Source organism: Oncorhynchus clarkii, chromosome 17 (genome assembly GCF_045791955.1).
Source record: "Oncorhynchus clarkii lewisi isolate Uvic-CL-2024 chromosome 17, UVic_Ocla_1.0, whole genome shotgun sequence".
NCBI classification, from domain to species: Eukaryota; Metazoa; Chordata; class Actinopteri; order Salmoniformes; family Salmonidae; genus Oncorhynchus; species Oncorhynchus clarkii.
The window spans coordinates 38,043,255-38,063,308 of record NC_092163.1 but is presented as its reverse complement, the minus strand read 5'-3'; the positions used below and the strand labels follow the sequence as shown (position 1 = coordinate 38,063,308).

The following is a 20,054-nucleotide window of genomic DNA, read 5'->3' as shown; positions in this document are numbered from 1 at the left end:
ACCCCAAAGAAAGGGGCACCACCAATCAAGCAGCACAATGAAGACCAAGGAGCTCTCCAAGGGGCGGCAGGGGCGGCAGGGTAGCCTAGTGGTTAGAGCGTTGGACTAGTAACCGGAAGGTTGCGAGTTCAAACCCCCGAGCTGACAAGGTACAAATCTGTCGTTCTGCCCCTGAACAGGCAGTTAACCCACTGTTCCCAGGCCGTCATTGAAAATAAGAATTTGTTCTTAACTGACTTGCCTGGTTAAATAAAGGTAAAAAAAAAAAAAAAAAAAAAAAAAAAAAAAAAAAAAAAAAAAAAAAAAAACAGGTCAGGAACAAAGTTGTGGAGCTGTACAGACCAGGGTTGGGTTATTTAAAAAAATATCTGAAACTTTGAACATCCCACAGAGCATAATTAAATCCATTATTTAAAAAATGGAAAGACTATGGCACCATAACAAACCTGCCAAGAGAGGGCCGCCCACCAAAACTCACAGACCAGGCAAGGAGGGCATTAATCAGAGGCAAGACCAAAGAAAACCCTGAAGGAGCTGCAAAGCTCCACAGCGGAGATTGGAGTATCTGTCCATAGGACCACTTTAAGCCGTACACTCCACAGAGCTGGGCTTTACAGAAGAGTGGCTAAAAAAGCCATTGCACACAGTAAAAAATAAGCAAACACATTTGATGTTCACCAAAAGGCATATGTGAGACTCCCCAAACATATGGAAGAAGGTACTCTGGTCAGATGAGATTAAAATGGAGCTTTTTGGCCATCAAGGAAAACGCTATGTCTGGCGCAAACCCAACACCTCACCCCGAGAACACCATCCCCACAGTGAAGCATGGTGATGGCAGCATCATGCTGTGGGGATGTTTTTCCTATCAGCAGGGACTGGGGAACTGGTCAGAATTGAAGGAATGCTAAATACAGGGAAATTCTTGAGGGAAACCTGTTTCAGTCTTCCAGAGATTTGAGATTGGGATGGAGGTTCACCTTCTAGCAGGACAATGACCCTAAGCATACTGCTAAAGCAACACAAGTGGTTTAAGGGGAAACATTTCAATGTCTTGGAACGGCCTAGTCAAAGCCCAGACCTCAATCCAATTGAGAATCTGTGGTATGACTTAGACTGCTGTACACCAGCAGAACCCATCCAACTTGAAGGAGCTAGAACAGTTATGCCTTGAATAATGGGCAAAAATTCCAGTGGCTAGACGTGCCAAGCTTATAGAGACATACCCCAAGAGACTTGAAGCTGTAATTGCTGCAAAAGGTGGCTCTACAAAGTATTGACTTTGGGTGGGTGTCAATAGTTATGCACACTAAAACTTTACGTTTTTTTGTCTTATTTCTTGTTTGCTTCACAATAAAAAATATTTTGCATCTTTGAAGTGGTAGGCATGTTTTGTAAATCAAACCAAAAAAATAAATTTCAATTCCAGGTTGTAAGGCAACAAAATAGGAAAAATGCCGGGGGGGATACTTGCGCAAGCCACTGTAAATCAGTCAATTGAAATAAATGTATTAGGCTCTAATCTATGGATTTCACAAAACTGGGCAGGGGTGCAGCCATGGGTGGGCATAGGCTCACCCACTGGGGAGCCAGGCCCAGACAGGGCTTTATTACAGACAGAAATACTCCTCAGCATACACTCCCCCCCCCCCCCCCCCCCCCCCCCCAGTTCTCAGACGATCCCACAGGTGAAGAAGCCAGTGGTGTGGAGGTCCTGGGCTGAAGTGGTTACATGTGATCTGTGTTTATGAGGCCCGGCTGGACATGATGCCAAATTCTCTAAAACAATGTTGCAAGGCTTGACTAATCCCAAACTTGCCAGGTGGTGATTTATCCAAATATCTGACCCTTACCTCAATTTTTTTTATAATTCTGAAAGCGTTACATATCCCGAGTTAGGTTATGAAACCATGTCTGCATAAACCCACCCTCTTTTGGTTTGCTCATTTATCAGCAGCCTTTATCAAATGTTAGCCTAACTCACTACTGTGACCCATGCGGGAATCTTACCCACAACCCCGATGTTGCCAGTACCATGCTGCAACCAACAGCCATCAGACCCGCATAGAAGCCCACCATTCTGTGTCTGCTAAATCCCAGACGCCGCCTCTCTCACCGATATCTAGATGTGTCTTGTATCCAGGTGGTGCTCCGTAACATAAATAATAAAATTACCACATTCTGGGACACAGCGAAGGGAACAAAAAAAAAAGCACCATTTTATGTAGGCATATATGCATTTCAACTTGGGCTATACGCAAGACTGCAGATAGCCTAGTTACCCGAGCTCTGGGGATAAATCAAGAAGTTAGAGACTGAGAAGGAACGCAGAGACTGGATTGAGACAAATTTGTTCAGATTTGGACACGTATTTGGCAAAATTGCCTGTATTGCGCAATAATTTCAAATCAAATATGTTGTATTTCTGCATTGACTGCAGTGGAGCTGCTACGAAAGGGAGTCAGTTGAAATAAGGGCGAGTGTGTGTAGGAAAGGGCCTAAAGTGCAGGCTGGGTGGGCTGACAACTGTGTAATCCCACCAGTCCACTGGGTGCGGCCTCAATGACTGAGCTGTGATAGTCTTGTGGTCTCGATACAAGAATAATCCAGCCCGTCTGGCTCTCTGTACTGCGTTCCAGCTCCGCGCACACACACACACAAAGTATGGTTATCAGGGATTTACTGCCAGAGCATCAGAATTGGGTGGGAAAAAACGCTACTGTGCCATTTGTATCTAGGGGGAATAACTGTGATCCATCCTTACTGTTTTGGGGAAAGCAAGTGGTTAAGATGGGTCTATCAACGAGTAGTATGTATTCTGTTTTGTTAGGGGCAATTCCACGTTAATTTTTCACGTTAGAATGTGTGCCAAACCAAATCTATTGATTTCAGAGTTTAACAAAGCATACAACTCTACGCACAAAGTCTACTAATTTACACAGAGAACTTCACAAAAACACATTTGCTGGAAGAACTGTTGGGTAACAGAATCTCCCTCCGCATTTTATGCGACCACATTTTCCAGAAAAACGGGGTGTCCGCTATGACTGACACCTCGAGTTTTACAGAACTACGGTAACGGAATTATGTCATGGGTCCCTGATCTGTACTATACAGAAATGCATAATTATGGATATGAATTTCATGCTCTTCATGGTGATGTATCCTGAATAGCTACAAAGGTAGAAATATGCAATATCCTTATTTTGCATCTTTGAATATTATTCTAATGAGCTCCGCCCCCAAACACGACAACATATGGTTGGTCCAGACCAGATCAAATCTGAACCAATCATAGACGTTTATGATTCACAAGTTTGGACATCACAGTATAGTAGAACTACTGTCCAAACTTGTGAAACATAGACGTCTATGATTGGTTCAGATTTGGTCCAGCCAGGGCGGACTGAACTAATTTCACCGTCCAAGGATGTCCGATGTCGGTCAGTTCTTAGTGGGCGAGGATGCTCGCTACAGTAAACGGAAAGAGGATAGGTGTCACTAAGAACCAGGTTGAGGTGACATTAAGGAGAGAGAGCGAGAAGTTGTCCAGAATGTTTTTCACAGTCTTGCTTTGACCACTAGACAACAGAAAGAAAACAGTTGAGCTGAACATAACAGCATGCCAGTGGAAGGGAGGACAGTAGCAGGCGACCCAACTGTGGTTTGTGACAACGATGATTTCCTATTGTAGCCAATTCAATTGCAGTAATTCCACTACCAATTTGGTAACAGAATTACGAGTTTTAAACACCTAACTATTCATAAGCAAACTTGACATCAATAAATACACTAACGAATTGGTAGGTCTACCTTTACTTGTTACTTCTGTGAACTTTCATTATCCTGCCTTACGAGGGAGCGAAATTAGAAAATATCTTAAAGTTATGTGGGCTTTTGGTAACAGAATTACAAGGCAATGTTTCTTAAATTTACAGAAGGCAAATCATTTCTCTAAAACAAAATATAAGTGTTGATATTAGTTGGCAGGGGTCTTCAACATGATTGTGTTTTGATTGATTTCTAACACCTTTTCTGGTAGATGTTGTCTAAGACCCATTTTCCATCTGTTTGACCAGTATTCATTTGACACCCAATGTGAGACACTGCTCCTATGTATTGCACATGTTGGTGCTCATGGGTCCTTCTAGAAGGAAATGTCCCTTAGCACAGAATCGTTTTAAAATGGATTGTGAAAACCACACTTGGTATTCAAGCTTGCAGACTCATGCTGCATCATATTTAGCCTAGCACTGTACCTACCCTTCCCCCAATACTTTTGCCCTTTGCCCGCTTCCCTTCCCCGGTCTTACCCACCCACATTTACGCACCCACAGCTGACAAAAAACATCCACAATTACAGTTCTCCCTTCCATGCCCAAACCGTGCCAACCACCTCCCCAGAAACCTCAACCAGTGCTGCAGTTTCCCCTCAGACCTCAGCCAACTCTGCTACTGCTGCACACAGGGTGAATTTCACTTGTGCCGTTTTCCACCTCTAAACGAGAACAGGGAATGAGGATTCGTCCGTGCTAAATTTAGAAGAGGTGTTCCTAAAAATCAAAGCATTTTTTAAATGTCCAACTTTAAACCTAAATCCAATCATGTTTTCAGTTTATTTTTTATTAACATTAGTTGACAACAACCAAACGTAAATCAAAACTAGACGTTGAACTGAGGTATGTACTTAACTGTAGCTTATGCATGTCATACTAAAAAGAAATTGATCAACTTTCCTTCCTCCTAAATATAACACTTAAAAAGACGTGCCCAATAAGGTGCAGAAAAAAAAAAGGATGGAACGGCGCATTTGACCCCTTTCTCTGCATCTCTCCCTCAATAGTAGGCTAGGCTGTCGATCCAGCTGACTCAGACTGCAGGAAAGTCTTAAAACGACGAGAACCCAGCACATTGCTTCCTTCCCCTGCAGTCTGGCTGCTAGTACCGCAAACTCCTCACTCATCCAAAAATCAGCCTCTGACCCTTGAACCCTTCCTGTACAACGCCCCAGCCTCCCCTCACCTGACCCATAGAGCAGCCATCCTCATAACCAATGACTCAGCTATGACACAACCATTCCCCATTGACATTAGTGACTTTAAAATCACATTTGATTGAAGTAGAAGTAGAAGCTTCCTCTCTAAATTAGGCTAAATGTAGCATGGTTGCATCATCAGTCTGGTATGAATCAGACTTTGTGCTTATGAATCAGCATGCATCATTGGGAGCCTAAACAGCCTTTTTGGACAAACATGACTCACTGCTGTCACTCTGCTGTGATAGGGTGGCGTGTTCATGTTGGTGAGGTGAAGCTGTCCGACGCTAACTGGAGCTAGTAGCCACATGGATGCTGTTTATGAGTGTAGTGTCTACCAGTCTGATCTATAGGTCTGAGTGCATCAGTCTATGGGGACCTGGTTAAATGCGTTTTGCCTACCAAAGCAGTCCCCAAACCCTTTCTGTGTGTGTGTGTTCATCCACAGAGGAGTGTGTGCTGTGAGAGGGATGTCCCAGTGACTTAAGTGGAGAGAGGACATTATTAATTCAAGGAGGCACTGGTCAAGTGTTTCTACTTCATACCTAGGCTATACCCACTCAACACAACAAAGTGCCATCTTTTATAGTCAAGTAAGAGAGCAGCCACCCTTTGGCGTGATGGATCTCCATTTGTAGCGGAGACGGCAGAGAAAGCTTTCTGAACAATCTCTGGTTGTAGTAGCAGTAGAATGGGAGGGGCACGGAATCACGCACATCCATATGAGCATATGCAGCCTCATCACTAAGCTGACGATACAGTCTAGCGCTCTAAAAATACAAGTTGGACAACACAAACATCTTATATGCCTAGTAGCCTATGCCATAATACTGTGCACTGTACTGCACAAAGGTACAACGTTCTCCTCTTGCGCTTACCAGTTTCCTGTTACGAAAGCGGTGTTGACAGCCGTGCCCGACCAAGATATTCCACTAGCGCAGAGAACAAAGAAGTGGGTCCACAGCGGCTTCCTCTCACTGCTTCGTTTCGGATTGCAATCTTCCACTATCTAGGCCGTGTTCCACACAAGCACATCCCAATTTGATTAAGGCTATATTGACCACGTCTATAACGTTCTAGCAAGCTCCTGTGGAACTAAAATACATTTTCTTAACATTACGCCACCTGGGTTTGCGCGGGCCAGAATCAGCGCCCACCCAACCATCTTCATATTCGGACAAAATGTGCCTCTAAAATAAACAGCAACAGTGGTCCATACACAGCCTATTCAGAACTCTGACTCCAGATAGAATGCAGAGTTCGCCAAGATATTCCAAAAGCATCATGCATGTTAGTCACTGTGGGTGACTGTTGCCTCAAACAATATGCTCCCAGGGGTTAAAGCTACAACATCTAACCTTTGGGGCAGCCTGAGTGGGATCTCTGCTAGTTTTTATGGCCCATTTACATGGCCTCCTAGGCCAGATCCCAGCCCTCCTTTTAGGCTGGGGCGGTATCCAGATTTCCATATCGTCACACCGTCCACTTACCCTGGGATTGATGGTATTACCAACACAGCACGCAAGGGGGCGCTAAACACCGCAAGAAAAGACAATCGGGTCTCTTACCAGAATGCTAATAAAATTAGCACAAACTAATAGCAAAAATCAGACAACTAACTAAATGCAAAGAGAGGCAAATCCAGCTCATAAAGTTACACAAGCATTGCTAGAAGCTACCGAATGTCATTTTCAGTAAGTGTGGCATTTACAAGTTTAAGTGAACGAGAGAAATTGTTCAAATGAACAAAGTTGTGACGCTGCTCTTTCTTCAGAAAAGCATGCCCGTGTACACAGAGCAGAGAAGAAATATAGAAGAAAATTTAAATCTAAATACTACTCATATTACAGAAAGTTGTAAAGCATCATATGACACCAATGTTTGCAGCGTACCACCTACAGATCAAACACTACGGAGTCAAAGGAGGCCAGGGTAAACCCAAAATGTCATAAGTCAACTTTGATAGATTATTAATCAATTATGCTTTTAGATACAAAATGGCAAATGTGTCAACAGTCCTTTCTCCAAAGGACTGTTCTATGGATAACAAAATCCCCAAATTCATGTTCTTTTTTTTTATGTCGGTTTCGTGAGGAATCACTTATCGAGCGTCTCCTTTTCTTTCACATGGACTGTGCCTAGGCTAATACACAGAGGCCATTCTGTCCCGCTCCGTCCAATTAAGGATGCCAACGAAGAGACGATTGGGATGAAAACAAAGACACCTTGTGGCACAGCAGAATTAGAGTAGGCCCCCCACATGCCTACTTTGCAGGTGTTAACATTAACCAATGAACGGATCCATTACAGAAGGTGAGCCTAACTTATCACAACGGTGACAGAAGGCTAAAGAAGCCGACGTGGGAATCTCAAAGGACAGTCCGATTTTAAGAGCAGTCATTTGACAAACATTTGACCATGACACAAAGAAAGAAACAGCCTGTTACTTCAAAGTCTTCCCTGCAATTGCAGTTTTAACAACCGTGGATATGGATGCAGACCTGTGTTTGTTTTTTTGCATGAGAGTGGTGACCACAGCATGACCACAGAATAAATACATGGTTCCCTCTCCGCCTGTGGCCAAGTGTCAGCCTAATCGGTGTGAAATTACTGCGTGGTCACAGGACTGTGTTTCTCCTCATGGTATTTCATTCACACAATGTGAGAGATTTACTTCAAGGGGCATTTTACCATTCGTTTCGTATCTCTTGTCCATTTGGTCTCTAAATATCACAAAGAAATGAAAACAGCTAAATCACAGTGCATTTAAAAAAAGGTACGCTAGATCCTCCCACTTGTTCACGTCTGCTTTGGGTTTAGGCAATGCTCGTAATAAGCAGGCCTACACTGATCGACAATCCTCTCCTCACCTTATAACATCAATCTGAGCAGCTGCACTAGACTCAGCGGATTCACCTAATTCTCTAAAGTAAAATTCTCTACAGTTGATACAGATATGGAAACTCGGCGCATCTGATAACAGCCATTACATTTGACTGAGTCACTCTGTAGACCTACAGCTCAAGCAAACCAGCTCATGAGTGTACATGGCGTGCCAAACAACATCAACTCTAGTTCATCCAAGGCGGGTAGCTTAGATTGTCAGGACACCGGCTTGCCGGCAGCGCCCGCTGATAAGCAGCCCAACGGCCTTGATGAACTGACGACAGCAAGAAAAGCATGTACTGGAGCAGCGCAAATTCCCCCCTGCTCACTCACTCGAGGGTGCACGGCTTCACGAGTCATCGCGAGGAGAGATAATGGCAGTCTGTCTGCCCTCATTCATGGCATATTAATACTCTGCCTGTGTCCTGAGGGGGATCCGCTGAGGCAGGAATACTCTGAATGATCCTCTTCATGGCGGCTCAAGTAGGCCATGCCCAAGACTCTCCCTCGCCCCCAACACAGACCACAGATTATACATCCTCAACGCCACACACATCACCCACAATACTCTGGACTTCCTTTTTTTTTAGGGCTAGTACTGCTCCTAGTATGCTCTGTGACAGTGTTCGCTCACCTCATTCATATGAGCCAGGAAATTGGTGAAACGGAGTGAAAGCTCCAGGATTTGCGCCAAGGCAAAATGTGCTGTCAGCCAAAGCTTGTGGGAGCTAGAGTGTGTCCGGATCAAAGGACCAAGCGCAAATGTGGTGACTCAGTCAGGCTGTGCATGTAGGCTGCTTCTGCTTTGTTGTGGGGTTTCTCACAGAGCACGCCAGGGGACTCCACAGTCTACCCACATCACACAGAGGAGAGGATGTGGTGGCGCTAAGCAGCGGCCTTCCCCTAAAGCCACTGTGACCCGGGAGCGTAGTGTGGGCTGAAGGCCACAAACCCACACTTACTCTCACTCCATCAGCAAATGTAGGGACGACGGGCTTCCATGCATTGGCCTGCATACGAAACTATAACAAAGGGTCAACATAGTGAACTTGTGCATTTCTAATGGTTTGATTTCCTTAAGCCTACATGGAAACTCATGTGCCGAGTTAGCTAGGATTGGAAACTGTGGCCATCGAGTTGTAAAGTGCAATGGGCAGTCTCATTGCTGCTTGCAGTCCTTCATACAATTTTGCTAGCATTAGCCTACTTTCATATTTACATGTTAGTCATTTTGCAGACGCTCTTATCCAGAGCGACTTATTGGAGCAATTAGGGTTAAGTGCCTTGCTCAGAAAATGTTTACCTAGTCGGCTCGGGGATATCATTTGAATAATCAACACACCGTCTTCTTTGCCAGCTACCCCGATTGTGAAATGGACTGCAGTGTGAGGGGATGCAGAGGCTTGCCCCCTATGTGGACTGTTCGGATTATTGCCATGGGGTGGTGGTCTTACTGGTGCTTTTACAGTCGCCGAAGCATCACCCAGGTGGTTACTACAACACAGTAGTGAAAGATTCAGCCTATGTTCCAACATGTTCCAAGATTCCTCCGATGGCATTGAGGAGTACACCACATCAGTCACTCGCTTCATCAATAAGTGCATCGATGACGTCGTCCCCACAGTGACCATACGTACATACCCCAACCATTAGGCCATGGATTACAGGCAACATACACCACATCAGTCACTCGCTTCATCAATAAGTGCATCGATGACGTCGTCCCCACAGTGACCGTACGTGTATATACCCCAACCATTAAGCCATGGATTACAGGCAACATACGCACTGAGCTAAAGGCTAGAGCTGCCGCTTTCAAGGAGCAGGACTTATAAGCTTATAAGAAATCCCACTATGCCCTCCGACAAACCATCAAACAGGCAAAGCGTTAATACGGGACTAAGATTGAATCGTACTACACCGGCTCTGACGCTAGCTGGATGTGGCAGTGCTTGCAAACTATTACAGACTACAAAAAGGGAAACACGCCCGAGAGCTGCCCAGTGACACGAGCCTACCAGACGAGCTAAACTACTTATATGCTCGCTTCAATGCAAATAAAACTGAAACATGCATGAGAGCACCAGCTGCTCCGGAAGACTGTGATCACGCTCTCTGCAGCCAATGTGAGTAAGACCTTTAAAACAGGTCAACATTCACAAAGCTGCAGGGCCAGACGGATTACCAGGACGTGTACTGTGAGCATGCGCTGACCAACTGGCAAGTGTCTTCACTGACATTTTCAACCTCTCCCTGTCCGAGTATGTAATACCAACATGTTTTAAGCAGACCACCATAGTGCCTGTGCCCAAGAACACTAAAGTAACCTGCCTAAATGACTACCGACCCGTAGTACTCACATCTGTAGCCATGAAGTGCTTTGAAAGGCTGGTCATGGCTCACATCAACACTATTATACCATAAACCTTAGACCCACTCCAATTTGCATACCTCCCTACAGAGCCACAGATGATGCAATCTCTATTGCACTCCACACTGGCCTTTCCCACCTGGACAAAAAGAACACCTATGTGAGAATGCTATTCATTGACTACAGCTCAGCGTTCAACACCATAGTGCTCTCAAATCCCATGACTAAGCTAAGGACCCTGGGACTAAACACCTTCCTCTGCAAATGGATCCTGGACTTCCTGAGGTGGTAAGGGTAGGTAACAACACATCCGCCTTGCTGATCCTCAACACAGGGGCCCTCTGTGGTGCGTGGTCAGTCCCCTCCTGTACTCCCTGTTCACTCATGACTGCATGGCGAGGCACGACTCCAACACCATCATTATGTTTGCCGATGACACAACAGTGGTAGGTCTGATCACCGACAACGATGAGACAGCCTAGGAGGTCAGAGACCTGGCCATGTGGTGCCAGGACAACAACCTCTCCCTCAACGTGATCAAGACAAGGAGATGATTGTGGACTACAGGAAAAATAGGACCAAGCACGCCCCCATTCTCGTCGACGGGGCTGCATTGGAACAGGTTGAGAGCTTCAAGTTCCTTGGTGTCCACATCACCAACAAACTAATATGGTCCAAGCATACCAAAGACAGCCATGAAGAGGGCATGACAAAACCCATCACTGGGGACAAGCTTTCTGCCACCCAGGACCTCTATACCAGGCGGTGTCAGAGGAAGGCCCTCAAATTTTCAAAGACTCCAGCCACCTTAGAGAGAACAGTGTATGACTGCTAAGTGGTACCGGAGCACCAAGTCTAGGTTCAAGAGGCTTCTAAACAGCTTCTACCCCCAAGCAATAAGACTCCTGAACACCTAATCATATGGCTACCCAGACTATTTGTCCCCCCCCCCCTCTTTTACACCGTTGCTACTCTCTGCTGTTATCATTATGCATAGTACTTTAATAACTCTACCTTCATGTACATATTACCTCATCTAACCGGACACTAACCGCACATTGACTCTGTACCGGTACCCCCCCTGTATATAGTCTCTCCATTGTTATTTTACTGCTGCACTTTAATTACTTGTTACTTTTATTTCTTATTCTTATCTGTATTTTTTAAAACTGCATTGTTGGTTAGGGGCTCGTAAGTAAGCATTTTCACTGTAACACCTGCTGTATTCAGCACATGTGACTTCATTTTTAAACATTGTACACACAAAATAACCAGTTGTTTCTTTGTCACTATGGGCTATTGTGTGTAGATTGCTTTTTTTCCCTCCCCTCATCAATTTAATCCATTTTAGAATAAGGCTGTGACAAAATGTAGAAAAAAATCAAGGGGTCTGAATACCTTCCGAATGCACTGTATATGAAAAATAATATGAATCTATCCATTTATCTAATACCAGGCAGGCAGGCATTAAAAATATACGAGCACATCAGTTTGAGCGACGCACCAGGAAAGCAGAGTTTTCCCTTTAAACATTTCACTCCCCTTCCCAGTGCACAGCCAAATCAAGCGCATCCTCTATTTTCAAAGGACTAGCCCCACCCATAACCTCCAGGCATATGTGACTTTGCCACACTGACCAACCTCTGCAGAGACCATAATCACACTCCCTCAGCCTTTGCAAGATAAGAGACCCATCCCAGGCCCAGAGTTTCTCTACACCCTGTGACATCAGTGTTCCCTCTAGATTTGTTTTCTTATGTAGGGCAGGAAAAATTGACACCAAATAACTATTCCACTGATACCATTTGAGGACAAGCCTAACTGGGCTATGGTCAGAGCTAGGTGAGGTGGGAGGCCCACCATAAATTGGCTAATAGGTTGAGAATATTGTAGGACCTACATACCATAATTACAACCCTCTCCAGACAGTTCTTGTGCGACCTTTTAATCCATAGGTGAATTAATGTCAGTGGTTTGGGTCCCCATTGAAAAGACACAGAAAAGAGAAGTGTTAGCGTCGAAATGAGACCATTACTCTTAACACTCAACGTGGAATTTAGCTCAAAATCTTTTAATAGGTTTAAATTCTGCAACGAGTGCAGGTGACAGTGCAAGTTATCACGGTCAAAAATGAGCCCAAATAGGCTAATGTGTTTTGAAAATAGCTCCACTAGTATTTACAAGGTCAAACTGTCACTCAAAGTGCACTTTTTCAATGAGCTGCTACTACCGTGTCTAGACTCTGGGGCACTAGAAACTGTCCAACACCCCATAGTTGTTAGATAGGGCCTAAATATTTACCCTAGCATCTGATGTTATTTACGTCAGTAGCTAGGCTTATGCTAGTGTTGCTATCCAGGGGCGTTGCTAGGATTTCAGGACATTGGGGGCTAACCGGGGGGAAAAAACTATTTAAAGTTTCAAAAGTTAAATGTATCAATCTAGTGAACTTTGAGATGAACATTGAGTGAGATTAAATCTACTAAGAATGCTGAAGAAAGTAGAGGTCGACCGATTAATCGAAATTGCCGATTAATTGGGGCCGATTTCAAGTTGTCATAATCGGAAATCGGTATTTTGGGCGCCGATTTGCCCAAAATAAAAGGTATATAAAAACATTTTTAACTAGGCAAGTCAGTTATTAAGAACACTGTTATTTTCATTGAGGGCCTAGGAACAGTGGGTTAACCTGTTGCGACGACCAAACCCGGATCCGGGATTCTATTTATAGACCTAAGCTCATTACCATAACGCAACGTTAACTATTCATGAAAATCGCAAATGAAATGAATTAAATATGCTAGCTCTCAAGCTTAGCCTTTTGTTAACAACACTGTCATCTCAGATTTTCAAAATATGCTTTTCAACCATAGGAAAACAATCATTTGTGTAACAGTAGCTAGCTAGCGTAGCATTTAGCGTTAGCATTAGCGTTAGCATTAGCGTTAGCATTTAGCAGGCAACTATCACAAAAACAAGTAAAGCCTTCAAATAAAATAACTTACCTTTGAAGAACTTCTGATGTTTTCAATGAGGAGACTCTCAGTTAGATAGCAGATGCTCCGTTTTTCCAAAAAGATTCTTTGTGTATTAGAAATAGCTCCGTTTTGTACATCACATTTGGCTACCAAAAAAAAAAAAAAAAAAAAAAAAAAAAAAACGAAAATTCAGCCCTCAAAACGCGAACTTTTTTCCAAATTAACTCCATAATATCGACTGAAACATGGCAAACGTGGTTTAGAATCAATCCTCAAGGTGTTTTTCCACATATCTCTTCAATGATATATCCTTCGTGGAAGCCTGGTTTCTCCTTGCTCTCAAATGGAAAAATAATTGCACCTGGCTTTACGCTCCAATTTCGACGCAGGGACACCAGGCGGACACTTGGAAAATGTAGTCTCTTATGGTCAATCTTCCAATGATATGCCTACAAATACGTCACAATGCTGCTAACACTTTGGGGGAACGACAGAAAGTGTAGGCTCATTCCTTGCGCAATCACAGCCATATAAGGAGACAATGGAAAACAGAGCTTCAGAAATTCTGCTCATTTCCTGGTTGATGCATCATCTTGGTTTCGCCTGTAGAATGAGTTCTGGGGCACTTACAGACAATATCTTTGCAGATTCTGAAACTTCAGAGTGTTTTCTTTCAAAAACTGTCAAGAATATGCATAGTCGAGCATCTTTTCGTGACAAAATATCGCGCTTAAAACGGGAACGTTTTTTATCCAAAAATGAAATAGCGCCCCTAGAGATCAAAGAGGTTAACTGCCTCGTTCAGGGGCAGAATGACAGACTTTCACCTTGTCAGCTCGGGGATCCAATCTTGAAACCTTACAGTTAACTAGTCCAACGCAATAACGACCTGCCTCTCTCTTGTTGCACTCCACAAGGAGAATGCCTGTTACGCGAATGCAGTAAGCCAAGGTAAGTTGCTAGCTAGCATTAAACTTATCTTATAAAAAACAATCAATCATAATCACTAATTAACTACACATGGTTGATGATATTACTAGATATTATCTCGCGTGTCCTGGGTTGCATATAATCTGACTGAGCATACAAGTATCTAAGTATCTGACTGAGCGGTGGTAGGTAGAAGCGGGCGTGTAAACATTCATTCAAACAGCACCTTCGTGCGTTTTGCCAGCAGCTCTTCGTTGTGCGTCAAGCATTGCGCTATTTATGACTTCAAGCCTATCAACTCCCGAGATGAGGCTGGTGTAACCGAAGTGAAATGGCTGGCTAGTTAGCGCACGCTAATAGCGTTTCAAACGTCACTCGCTCCGAGCCTTCTAGTAGTTGTTCCCCTTGCTCTGCATGGGTAACGCTGCTTCGATGGTGGCTGTTGTCGTTGTGTTGCTGGTTCGAGCCCAGGGAGGAGCGAGGAGAGGGACGGAAGCTATACTGTTACACTGGCAATACTAAAGTGCCTATAAGAACATCTAATAGTCAAAAGGTTAATGAAATACAAATGGTATAGAGGGAAATAGTCCTTTAATTCCTATAATAACTACAACCTAAAACTTCTTACCTGGGAATATTGAAGACTCATGTTAAAAGGAACCACCGGCTTTCATATGTTCTGAGCAAGGAACTGAAACGTTAGCTTTCTTACATAGCACATATTGCACTTTTACTTTCTTCTCCAACACTTTGTTTTTGCATTATTTAAACCAAATTGAACACGTTTCATTATTTACTTGAGGCTAAATTGATTTTATTGGTGTATTATATTAAGTTAAAATAAGTGTTCATTGTTCATTCAGTATTGTTGTAAATGTCATTATTACAAATAATAACATTTTTAAAAAATTGGCCGATTAATCTGCTTTTTTGGTCCTCCAATAAATCGGTCTCGGCGTTGAAAAATCATAATCGGTCGACCTCTAGAAGAAAGTAAAATCAACTCATGTCAATTCTATTCAAAAGTCAATACAATACAAGACATTCTGGTAACTTGCACCATCCCACCTGCCACAGCAGACACGGCCAGTTCCAATTACAGTAGCTGTGGGTCACTACGCTGGAACACACATCTACAGTGTATTGCCAAAAACCTCCATACCACTCAACAACTCTGACTTGTCCAATGAGCCAAACTGCTTAAAGAGTCAGTCACTCTCGGAAAATGATATCATAATCGAATGACTAACTTACTTTATCTTTCAAAGGAGAGATGTGGCAGACTTTAACGCCGAAGTACAGTGCATTCCACTGAACACAATCATTTTCTGTCCTATATATTTACTGCTCTATTAAAACGTGTTTTAGAATAGAACCCTAGGTGTATCTGAAACAAATCTGTAAATAGATTTGATGGCGCTTTATAAACAACACAAAGATATGTCAAATTAGCAAATGCCTGAATTAAGTATGCTTTCAAGTTATTGAAATGCACCATACCGGTAATGGAAAATTCAGGAAAGAAAAATGAAGATTATCAGGCAATCATTGTTCATTTAATCTTTCTGAGAACAGAAGATATGTTTCTGAGAGTCTTAGCTTTCAGGAATGGGGTCATAATTGCTAATTGCCCAAACTGTCCCAAGGCTGGAGCCAAATTCATAGGAAGAAGATCACAATTGAATTAGCATTTTGCCAAGGCAGCAGCTACACTTCCTGGGGTCCTAACATATTAAAGCACTTACATTACATACAAAAGAAAACAGTACAACATCATTACACCACTACATATCTACAACACAAAATGTACAATACCACCATACAACAATATGTGTGTGTCTGTACCTTTGTGTGTGCCTCTTCACAGTCCCCGCTGTTCCATAAGGTGTATTTTTACCTGTTGATTTTTAAATTCTGCTGCTTGCATCAGTTACCTGATGTGGAATAGAGTTCCACGTAGTACTGTGCGGCTCCCAAAGTCTGTTCTGGACTTGGGGATTGTGAAGAGACCTCTGGTGGCATGTCTTGTGGGTTATGCATGGGTGTCCGAGCAGTGTGCTAGTAGTTTGAACAGGCAGCTCGGTACAATTCATTTCCCCCAGTAATTCTGTGCAGTTTTATAAAAGTCCTTTCTAATGAGTCATGCGTGACTTGTGAACATTGTAGAGGGAAACAGAGGGGAATCTTAGCTTTCATTTGCGGGGTCATAATAGCTAATAGCCCGAACAATTCACACGCTAGAGCCAAATTCATAGGAAATAAACTCAACATGCCACACTGGCTTTAGAAACGGCTGGGTGCAAAGTTAAACAGCCTGTCAGCCCCTTCCGATGCGTCTGCATTGTCCTAAAGCACACTGAATCATACTATTTTATGTTTTTTTACAGCAGGCAATTTGACAATTCTTCAAACATCAATAGGTTCGGGGCTGCACTGTGCCACACCCTTTTATCCATTTAGTTGATATCCTGTTTTTATTAAATGGATCACTAAATTTCCTTTGCAACTTTGGGTAGAAAACAATCACAATTCAAGCCAGTCGTCCATGAAAGCAATCAATTAGCTTAATTTCTCAGAGATCAAATTCTATTTCAACAAAATAACGTTTCAGCAACGCTAATCTTATCTGTTTCTAACTACAGAAACAGATATCCCTTTGATTCCTGTTTACTTGCAAAAACAATAGCAGGAAGCACAAGTGACTGTCAACAAAGAAGTGGTCAGACGACGCAGATGCTAAGCTACAGGACTGTTTTGCTAGCACAGACTGGAATACATTCCGAGATTCTTTCCGATGGCATTGAGGAGTACATCACATCAGTCACTGGCTTCATCAGTAAGTGCATCGATGACGTCATCCCCACAGTGACAGTACGTACATACTAAAGGTCGACCGATTATAATTTTTCAACTCTTTTTCAACTTTTTCAACCGATTATTGGAGGACCAAAATAGGCCGATACCGATGAATCGACCAATTATATACATACACACACACACACAGTTGAAGTCGGAAGTTTACATATACTTAGGTTGGAGTCATTAAAACTAGTTTTTCAACCACTCCAAATTTTTTGTTAACAAACTATAGTTTTGGCAAGTCAGTTAAGACATCTACTTTGTGCACGACACAAGTAATTTTTTTCAACAATTGTTTACAGACATATTATTTCACTGTATCACAATTCTAGTGCGTCAGAAGTTTACATACACTAAGTTGACTGTGCCTTTAAACAGCTTGGAAATTACAGAAAATTATATCATGGCTTTAGAAGCTTCTGATAGGCTAATTTACATCATTTGAGTCAATTGGAGGTGTACCTGAGGATGTATTTCAAGGCCTACCGTCAAACTCAGTGCCTCTTTGCGTGACATCATGGGAAAATCAAAAGAAATCAGTCAAGACCTCAGAATTATTTTTTGTCTGGTTCATCCTTGGGAGTAATTTACAAATGTCTGAAGGTGCCACGTTCATATGTACAAACAATCGTATGCAGTATAAGCACCATGGGACCACGCAGCAGTCATACCGCTCAGGAAGGAGACGCGTTCTGTCTCCTAGAGATCAACGTACTTTGGTTTGAAAAGTGCAAATCAATCCAAGATCAACAGCAAAGGACCTTGTGAGAGGCTGGAGGAAACAGGTACAAAAGTATGTATATCCACAGTAAAACGAGTCCCATATCGACATAACCTGAAAGGCCGATCAGCAAGGAAGAAGCTACTGCTCCAAAACCACCATAAAAAAGCCAGACTACGGTTTGCAACTGCACATGGGGACAAAGACCATACTTTTTGGAGAAATGTCCTCTGGTCTAATGAAACAAAAATAGAACTGTTTGGCCATAATGACCATCGTTATGTTTGGAGGAAAAAGGGGGAGGCTTGCAAGCCGAAGAATACCCTCCCAACCGTGAAGCACGGCGGTGGTAGCATCATGTTGTGGGGGTGCTTTGTTGCAGGAGGGACTGGTGAACTTCACAAAATAAAAACTTCCAAGTTGTGGCAAAATGGCTTACGGACAACAAAGCCAAGGTATTAGAGTGCCCATCACAAAGCCCCGACTTCAATCCAATAGAAAATTGGTGGGCAGAACTGAAAACACGTGTGTGAGCAAGGATGCCTACAAACTTGACTCAGTTAGACCAGCTCAGTCAGGAGGAACGGGCCAAAATTCACCCAACTTATTGTGGGAAGCCATCTGAAACATTTGACCCAAGTTGAACAATTTAAAGGCAATGCTACCAAATACTAATTGAGGGTATGTAAACTCCTGACCCACTGGGAATGTGATGAAAGAAATAAAGCTGAAATAAATCACTCTCTCTACTATTATTCTGACATTTCACATTCTTAAAATAAAGTGGTGATCCAAACTGACCTAAGACAGGGAATTTTTACTTGGATTAAATGTCAGGAATAGTGAAAAACTGTGTAAATGTATTTGGCTAGGGTGTATGTAAACTGCCGACTTCAACTGTATGTATGCATGTTTGTATATATATACTTGAAATAATGACAATTACAACAATAATGAATGATCAATGAACACTTATTTTAACTTAATATATAAAATCTATTTAGTTTCAAATAATGAAACATGCTCAATTTTGTTTAAATAATGCAAAAAGAGTGTTGGAGAAGAAAGTAAAAGTGCAATATGTGCCATGTAAAAAAAAAGCTAACGTTTAAGTTCCTTGCTCTGAACATATGAAAGCTGTTGGTTCAATATTCCCAGTTTTTCAATATTCCCAGTAAAGAAATATTAGGTTGCAGTTATATGGATTATGATACGTCGACTATTTCTCTCTATACCATTTGTATTTCATATACCTTTGACTATTGGATGTTCAAATAGGCACTTTGGTATTGCCAGCCTAATCTCAGGAGTTGATAGGCTTGAAGTCATAAACAGCACTGTGATCAAGCATTGCTAAGAGCTGCTGGCAAACACAGTAAAGTTTGAGTGAATACTTACGAGCCTGCTGCTGCCTACCACCGCTCAGTCAGACTGCTCTATAAAAATTACAATATAATAAACACAGAAATACGAGCCTTAGGTCATTAACATGCCAAATCCGGAAATGATAAGTTCGAAAACAAAACATTTATTCTTTCAGTGAAATACGGAACAGTTCCTAAGTCTAAATACTGCTGTTACATTGCACAACCTTCAATGTTATGTCATAATTATATACAATTCTGGAAAATTAGTTCGGAACGAGCCAGGCGGCCAAAACGGTTGCATACACCCGGACACTGCGTGCAATGAACGCAAGAGAAGTGACAATTTCCCTTGTTTATATTGCCTGCTAACATGAATTTATTTGAACTAAATATGCAGGTTTAAAAAAAAATATGCTTCTGTGTACTGATTTTAAGAAAGGCAAAAGATGTTTATCTTTAGTCACATTCATGCACTGAATGTGCCATCTTCGCAAATGCTCCTTTGTTAAATCATCACAGGTTTGGTGAAGCAGGCTGTGATTTGATGATTAATTAACAGGCACCGCATTGATTATATGCAACAAGACAAGCTAGTTAACCTAGTAATATCATCAACTATGTGTAGTTAACTAGTGATTATGTGAAGATTGATTGTTTTTTTAAGATAAGTTTAATGCTAGCTAGCAACTACCCTTGGCTCCTTGCTGCACTCGCGTAACAGGTGGTCAGCCTGCCATACAGTTTCCTCGTGGAATGCAATGTAATCGGCATCCAAAAATGCTGATTACCAATTGTTGTGAAAACTTGAAAAATCGGCCCTAATTAAATCGGACATGCCGATTAATCGGTCGACCTCTAGTACATACCCAAACCAAAAGCCATGGACTACAGGCAACATCCACACTGA

At 42.5% G+C, this 20,054-nt stretch overlaps 1 protein-coding gene across 1 annotated transcript in view; it reads right to left on the bottom strand.

Moving 5' to 3' along the window:
* Window positions 1-20,054, bottom strand: part of LOC139370766 (receptor-type tyrosine-protein phosphatase alpha-like) — a 43,161-nt gene that overhangs the window by 18,294 nt on the left and 4,813 nt on the right. The window lies entirely within an intron of this gene.